The sequence below is a fragment of the Vidua chalybeata genome (genome assembly GCF_026979565.1).
Source record: "Vidua chalybeata isolate OUT-0048 chromosome W unlocalized genomic scaffold, bVidCha1 merged haplotype SUPER_W_unloc_4, whole genome shotgun sequence".
NCBI classification, from domain to species: Eukaryota; Metazoa; Chordata; class Aves; order Passeriformes; family Viduidae; genus Vidua; species Vidua chalybeata.
In genome coordinates this window covers 13699-21771 of record NW_026530339.1, presented here as the reverse complement: position 1 = coordinate 21771, position 8073 = coordinate 13699, and the positions used below count along the sequence as shown (strand labels likewise).

The window sequence follows — 8073 nt, the reverse complement described above, 5'->3', positions numbered from 1 at the left end:
TTAAGCATAAGTGGTTTTATGGTATGCTTTTATCTACTGTGAGCTTATGAGCTATGGAAATCACCTCTAAGGCCAGATAGAAACTAAACATTCACCGCCCTGCATCACAGTGCCCCCTATTAAAAATCCATAGTAATTTTGACACCCCATTGAGATAAGCAATCTCGTCCCCACAAACTTTGAGGAGCCTCGGCAACATAGGGTCTGATGTTAGCTTGTTGGCCCTTGGGATGTTTCACATTAATTACAATGGCTGGCAACCACCTGTTGTAGCACCACCCAACCCCATAAGTCCAAAACTTGCATGAGTAAGAGGACACGACTGAGGCCAACAAAGTCGCGAAAGTATTGTAACATCTGCTCCAGTGTCAATCAAACCTCTTACTGATATGGTTCCTGGATGATATCCACTGGCTGTGAGGATGCATGTCTTTTCTGGACGGTTTTCCATTACTTTCTCAGTCCAGAACACTTGAGGTACTCCTGTTGATCCCAAACTTCCTGTGCCACGACTTTGGTCCACTGTATTGGGAACAGAACTCACAAAAGGTACAAGTTGAGCAATGCAAATTCCTTTCTGAATAGTGACAGGGGGGTCAACAATTGATACCATAGCATGAATCTGTCCTAAATAATCAGCATCAATAAGTCCTAAATGCACATGAATACCTTTAAGTGTAGTACTTGATCTCCCTATCAAAAATGCACTCAATCCCCATCCTATTGGGCTACAGGCATCAAGGGGCACTTTGCATATTTCTTTTGTCAAAATAGTTACTGTGTCGGCGGTGGGTATATCAATCCCTGCGGACCCACTTGTTGCCCCTGAGTATTGTTAGCAAATGGGTAGCTTTGCAGTACTGGGAAGGCCTGTAATTGTTGTTGTGGTTGTTGGGGTATTTGTGTCCCCATGCACCCCTTCGTGTTCTTCTTCCTGTTTCCCTGCAACAGCTGACCATTTGCATGATATTTATTCCTGCACTGTTTAGCATAGTGCCCAATTTTTGCACAACGATTGTACATAACATTACTGCTTGCATTTGACTTAGATATTATTTTCTGGGTATTGCACTGTGCCCTTACGTGCCCTTGCTGTCCGCAATTATAACATTTTGATGGAGGCCTTAGAACTGCAGCAAGAGCTGCCATTTTATGCTCTATTGAACCAACCTTTGAGCAAGCAGTAACCATTTCAGGCAATGTGGGTCCCCCCAGGTAAGGTATCAATAATCTTTCTGCAGTCTGGGTTTGCATTTTCTTTTGCCAATTGTATACACAATCTGTGTCGCAAAGGTTGTCTCATCCCTTGTTGTATAGTAACGTATCTCTGTTTTGGAGCTGCTATTTCCATTGTTTTAATTAAAGCACTCATGCCTATTTGCTGAGCTTGTGTCAAAATTGAAGGATCCCACCTTGCCTGTAAATCTGGGTTGGCAAAAGGCCCAGTGCCCAATAAGGCATCAACACCCACAGCATGACAAGGGTCGTGTTGAGGCAGCTGCATATTTGTTAAAGATGTATGTTCAGCCCCTCGTCTCCAAGTTTCTTGAAACACACCATACTGTACTGGTTGGAATAAAATTGTAGCAAGATGCATGATGTCATAAGGTGCAAGCATATCTGCATTAATTACACGTATCAATTGCATTATCTCTGAGGAAATAATACCAAACTGAGCCACTTTCGACTGGAGATCTTGCACAACCTTCCAGGCAAAGACATGATGACTATCATTCTGCCCTGTTCCAAGAACTGCTTTAAAAACTGGAAAAGCCATAGGGTTATCATAAGCAACATTTGTATCAGCACTCTGCTCCTGAGGTACTTTCGAGGCACCTAATCTTTCTATTATGGCCCAATTCTTTTCTTCAGCTGCTTTTTTCCTAACAAATTCCCAAAACTGCTGAGGCTGTCGAGGAAACACAGTTACTTGACATGGAGGCAAAGTCCATGGGGCAGTAGAGCTAGATGTATCAGAAGATGAACTGTCAACAGTTTTTTTGCCCCAGCTTAGGTGTAGGTGTTACCGCAGGTGACTCTTCACTTGATTCACTATCAGTGCCAGGCAACGGAGGATATGACATTGCAGGTTGTTCATGCAGTTCAGAGCGGGAAGGGGGGGGGGGGGGGGCAGATGGCTGGGTTTCTCTGCTAAAGACATTTCAGCTAACTGGCGCAGCGCTGTAGTGTACACAGGCACCATTAGCGAGCTGTTGTGCAGGTGTGAGATAAAGAGGTTTAGGTGTCTGATAAGGAGATACTTTGGCAGTTGGCCCAGAAGCTTTGGAAGCTTTGGCAGCTTTCCCAGAAGCCTTGGGAGCTTGCCCAGAAGCTCTGGCAGCCTTCCCAGAAGCTTTGGCAGCCGGACTAGAAGCTCTGGCAGCTTTCCTGGAAGCTTTGGTAGCCTGCCTGGTAACTTCCAGGGCACCTGCACCTTCTTCAAAGATGGATTCAAGAAGTTCCCCATCAGAGGCCCCACCTGACTTATCCTCCCCGTCAGTCTCTGTTATCAAGCCCGCTTTTTCATCCGCACCGCGCTCTACTTGTTCTCACTCTGTTTTCCATTCCTTTAATGCCTCAAAAAGCAATCCCCAAGTAACAGCTAAATCAACAACAGTTTTATCTCCCACTCGGATGACTTCCCACAGTCTGTCCCCAACTTTTTTCCATGCTTTAACACTAAATGCCATGTCAGGATCAGTGACAAAATCTTGTGATTTAGCCCACAGCAACATACTATGAAGGGCATAGCCTTGAATACTAATTCCCTTATTTCTTAAAAAAACTTTCCATGTAGCCAAAACAGTCTCTTCCTCTTTAGATAAATTATTTCCCATTATTACTAGTTGGTGGCTCACCTGCTTCCAGGTGACTTTATAGGAGAAATTCAGGTCCGGACCTCCCTGTGGCTTCCACACGCCACTCTCAGCTGCACCAACGCTGCCTCCCCCACTACTCCCCAGTGGGTCATGGTTGCCAGTCGCTAGGACCCTGTGTGGGTCCAAACCAAGTATGTTGTTCAGGCTGTTGTTCCACTCGGCAGTCACCAGATGCCGCTGTCGAGGCGGTCACGACACAAAGCAGAGACATCAAGCAGTCTCAGATGGCAACTCTTTATTATTGAAAATGGCTGGCCTTTTATACACTTTCTAATTGTTTATAGTTCTTCTACCCTAACTATTGGCCATAATAAGTCAACATAACACCATTGGTGAAAAGTAACAGTGACTTCAGCTAACTTTCTAAAAATACTTTGTCCAGCTGCAAAGTTCCCTCCTTATCTTTCTTCAATTCCTCTCTTCTCTTGGTCTCCTTGGTAACAGCCTTGGAGAAAGCTCCTTATTAGCTTCTTCTTGCTTCTCAGCTTCTTCTTGCTTCTTTAGCTAACAGGGCCACTGTTAGCCTCTTCCACAGAAATCCTTGGCCTTGCTAAGAGTTTGCTTGCAGTTGGTCAAGGGGAGGGGTTTGGAAGTGCAGCAGAGCTAATCTAGCAGGGAGCTACTGCTGAAAGAGTAAGTCTGCACCCCCCAGCACCTACTTCTAATAGTGCTTTCGTGTTTCCTTCTCTATATGCCACAAGTGATACTCCTCTGACCCACTGGGGAGCTGTTTCTGCTAAAGTAGCAGAAAACATCTTTGTTTGTCTCTGAGATATTCTTCTGCTAATTTTGTTGACCAAACTGGCTTGGCATAATAGGGAGGGAGAAGGTGGCTATAGGGGGGGTTTTAGAGAGGGTGTATGAAAGCACCTCAACACCTTTAAAAACACCCTATGTATATTTTTTTAGCCAAATATTTTGTATTTGTCTTATCCTTTTTATGTCATTTGGTGATACATCTTTTGCAACAGTTGACAGAAATCTTGAAGGCACAGGAACAGACTGTCCCTACGTGCCAAAAAATAAGTCACCAAGAAAAATGACAAGCCTGGAAGGGCAAAGAGCTCTTGAAGGAACTAAGGAAAAAAAAAGAGGGTGTATCACCTTTGGAAGAAAGGTCAGGTATCTCAGGAAATGTTTAAAGGGGTGGCTAGGGCATATAGAAAAAAAATTAGAGAGGCAAAAGCTCAGTTAGAACTCAAACTGGGAACTTTGGTGAAGGACAATAAAAAATATTTTTATAAATATATTAATGGCAAAGTGCCGAGTCCTTCATTTTGGCCACAATCACCCCCTACAACATTATAGGCTCTAGACGGTGTGGCTGGACAGCACCCAGGCAGAAAGGGACCTGGGGATACTGGTTGACAGCCAACTGAACGTGAGCCAGCAGTATGCCCTGGTGGCCAAAGAAGGCCAGTGGCATCCTGGCCTGTATCAGAAACAGTCTGGCTAGCAGGACCAGGGAAGTCATTCTTCCCCTGCACTTGTCACTGGTGAGGCTGCACCTTGAGTACTGTGTCCAGTTCTGGGCCCCTCAGTTTAGGAAAGATGTTGAGACCCTTGAACGTGTCCAGAGGAGGGCAACAAGGCTGGTGAAGGGCTTGCAATACAAGCCCTATGAGGAACGACTGAGGGAGCTGGGGTTGTCTAGCCTGGAGAGAAAAGGAGACTCCAGGGTGACCTTATCACTCTCTACAACTACATAAAGGGTGGTTGTAGTCAGGTGGAGGTCAGTCTCTTCTCCCAGGCAACAACTGACAGAATGAGAGGGCACAGTCTTAAGCTGTGCCAAGGGAAGTTTAGGTTAGACATTAGAAAGAAATTCTTCACTAAAAGAGTGATTGCATGCTGGAATTGTCTGCCTAGGGAGGTGGTGGAGTCACCGTCCCTGGACGTGTTTAAAAAAAGACTGGACGTGGCACTCAGTGCCATGGTTTAGTTGATGAGGAAGTGTTAGGTCATAGGTTGGACAAGATGATCTTAAATGTCTTTTCCAACCTAGTTCATTCTGTGATTCTGTGACCATTCACAGCTTCTTCCATTAACTTTGGCGAAGACTTTGTAAGGTACTGAGTATGAGTGCTTCTATCTCAAAAGGACATCTGTGATGTTCTAAAGGAAGCCAACATTTGAAGGATGACAGCACAGTCTGTGTATCACTCTGCCCAAGCCTTTGCCACAAAGCAACAGTACCCAAGGGCATGAGGAACTCTGGACAATATTGAGATAGACTTTCTTCCACCACCCTCAATATTTGGGACACTGACATGCCCTGCAAGAGATGCAGCTGTGACACTGTTGAGCAGGACAGGAACAGAGAACTCCAGATCAGAAGGCTAAGAAAATGAGCTCTGATTTATTTCAAATGCACCGCTCTATATATAGAGAACTTCGAGAAGACTAATTTTGTTGGTCGTAGAGTAAAAACATGTCACACCATTGGTGTGCAGTGAATGACGCACAGTGGCAGAGCATATCCATAAACAATGTGAATAACAAGAGAGATAGAGAATTATTTACATTCTTTCCCAACTGTTTCCCAGGCTCTTGCCTGGTTAGAAAACCTTTCTCTTTCTCTCTGACTGAGCTGAGAATATCCACACAGGTGGATCTTCCTGTACTTCCAGCACCCAAGGGAGCATCTTGGGCTGTAATCCGTGTCTAATGAATAATTCATCCAAAGCAGGTTTCCTCCCAGAATAGCTGGCAGCCAAGGGCATCTCTCTATCAAACCCGAGAAGTGGGAAAATAGAGAGTTTGAAACTCTGCTGCCTGACTATACTAGTTTGAAAGTAAACCAGTGGGAGATCCCAACTCAGAAATACAATTTAATAGGAAAATTAAAATAAATGCAATAGTACAGAAACACTGACAAGAGTCAGAATACAACCTGATACCCTGTTGGTCAGAGTGGCGGTAGCAGTCCCATTAAATGGTGGCTGCAGTCCTCTTGAAGTGATAGATGTGGTTCTGTTGAAGCAGCGATTGTGTAGAAGGGTCTGATCTTCCTCTGAAGGTCGAGTGGTGGTTATGTAGCTCTTGTTCTCTGGGAATCCAGTAGGTAAGGCTGCCCTTGTTATTCCACATCTCAGATTACATCCAGATAGGAATGCTTGGATCCTCCCCCTGGGCAGAGCATTTCACAATGGGATGATGTAATTTTACGAGTCATGCCGTGAGGCTTGATGGCCCATTAAGAGAGGGTATCCCAACCAGAGGGAGTTATCAGGGATGAGTCGTGGAAGAGATAAAGAACACTGCCCCACCTGTTTTTAATAGATGGTGATAGAATACATACTTTTGGTTGCATCTTGCATTGTAACCTAAGGCACTCATTCGTAGGGCAGTGCCATGTTTTCTGCACTCTGATCACTGGGTATTGTTTAACCCCAGGCAAGCATTTGCCTCTATTTTTTTTCCTTTGGAAAAACTCTGAGACAGCAAGTACTTTGAAGCAACAAGGGTTTATGACTGTGGAAAGCTGGTTGTCTCCTCATTTATTTCATTTATTTCCCAAGTTGAGTTGAAGGCATTTACACTTAGACAACATTTAGTTTTTTTCATCAATTTAGCAATACACGTGGTTATCGTTCCTTGCTTTGTGATACCAGGTCCAGTCCCCTATGGTAGATAGGGACAGACGAATGGAAGATTTCGGAATGTAACGGAAAGCAAGACCCTCTCCCCCTCATCCTGCGACATGTAACCAATCACCCCTGAGACATGTAGCACCTCCTAACACCAGTAGTCCTCCACTCCCTACTAACCCTAGCCGGGCCCACCGTCCCCCTTTTGACGTAGTAGGGCCCCTTGACTATTTAACCACACGAGATAAAGTAATATACGCCATTTTGACCATCCACCACATTGGTGTCTGTGCATGTTGGTGGCCCGAGTGACCCAGGCGAGGCCGGGTTGCCGTGCTGTGTCTTGAAACCAGGTCGCCTGCCTTCTCAGCAGAAGGCAACAGGCCCCAGAAATGCTGGTAAGCCTTTGCTTCAAGGAAAGACCTTGAGATGCAGGGGAAGCCCAAGCATGCTCTATGCTCTGTTTCAGTCAGCTCCACAGTCCACATTCATGTTCCATACATGTGCACATGCTAACTTCTTTTTTTTCTTCTCTCTTCTTTTAACAGTGCCAGATCTGATCTCTTCTGAGCTCCTTGCAGCCTTTGGGTGAATAGGACATTGAATTTGGTGGACAGTTACCATTTGTTCCCTTGGATCGTACCTGCCCTTGCTTTCCTCATCCCCTCCTGCACTCCCCTTCCCTCTGATAAAACTCCAGGGTGTTGCAGTGTTGCTATGGAGCCCAGAGAGACTCTGGGCAGTTCTTAGCAAAGGGGGGGGGGGATAAGGCAGACTTTCTGCAAGCCACTGTCACCTCTGTGAAGCCTCTGTCTGCCTCCTGCTGTGTGAAGGAGACGATGCTGCCTGTGGCAGGCTCGGGAAAAGGGATCCTGGTGAGTGGCAAGAGGCTGGAGCCCGAGGAAGAGGACAAGCTGGGTTCTGGGAGACATGTGAATTCCACTTCCAATGCAGACAGCTAGAAATGGGTGGTGGGAGATGGCCTGGAGGAGTAGGAATTTTCCATCAAGGAGGCTAACTTTACAGAGGGGAGTTTAAAACTAAAGATCCAGACCACCAAGAGAGCTAAGAAGCCCCCAAAGAACTTGAAGAACTATATTTGCCCTTCTGAGATCAAAATCACCATCAAAGAGTCTGAGGAGGAGCAGCTTTCTCGAGCTGGTAAAAATAACAAGGCAGCTAAAGAGAAGGACAGATCACACTCCAGAAAGAAGGAAAGTCTTATTCTTTCCTGTATTTCCCCTTTGTACTGAAAGCAGAGGGAGAGGGGGGGATTAAACCTGCTCAAACAGTTTGTGTCCAAGACATAACCTTTGCAAGGTTTGCAAAGCCTTGCTTGGCCATGCAGGAAGTAACACAGAGTGGGTGTCATCCTGCATCGCTGCATACACTGCGGGGATGATCTTGAACTATCGTTCAGATTAAACAATTCAGAAGGGATCAAAAGTTCAGCCAGGCTTCTTTTATTTTTGTATGCAATTGAGGTTTAAGATTAATAATTGCATGAGTGGTAAATGAAGGAGCCCCGGATAGCACTGTGCTGATGAGGCACAGCCTGCCTGGGCCCTCCTCGGCTAGCTCCGAGCCGCTAGCTACCTTGCGAG

General features: G+C 45.6%; 1 pseudogene; it reads left to right on the top strand.

The window, feature by feature from the left end:
* Positions 1 to 7186: 7186 nt before the first annotated feature.
* LOC128782896 (SET-binding protein-like) lies at positions 7187 to 7722 on the top strand (annotated as a pseudogene).
* The last annotated feature ends 351 nt before the right edge of the window (positions 7723 to 8073 follow it).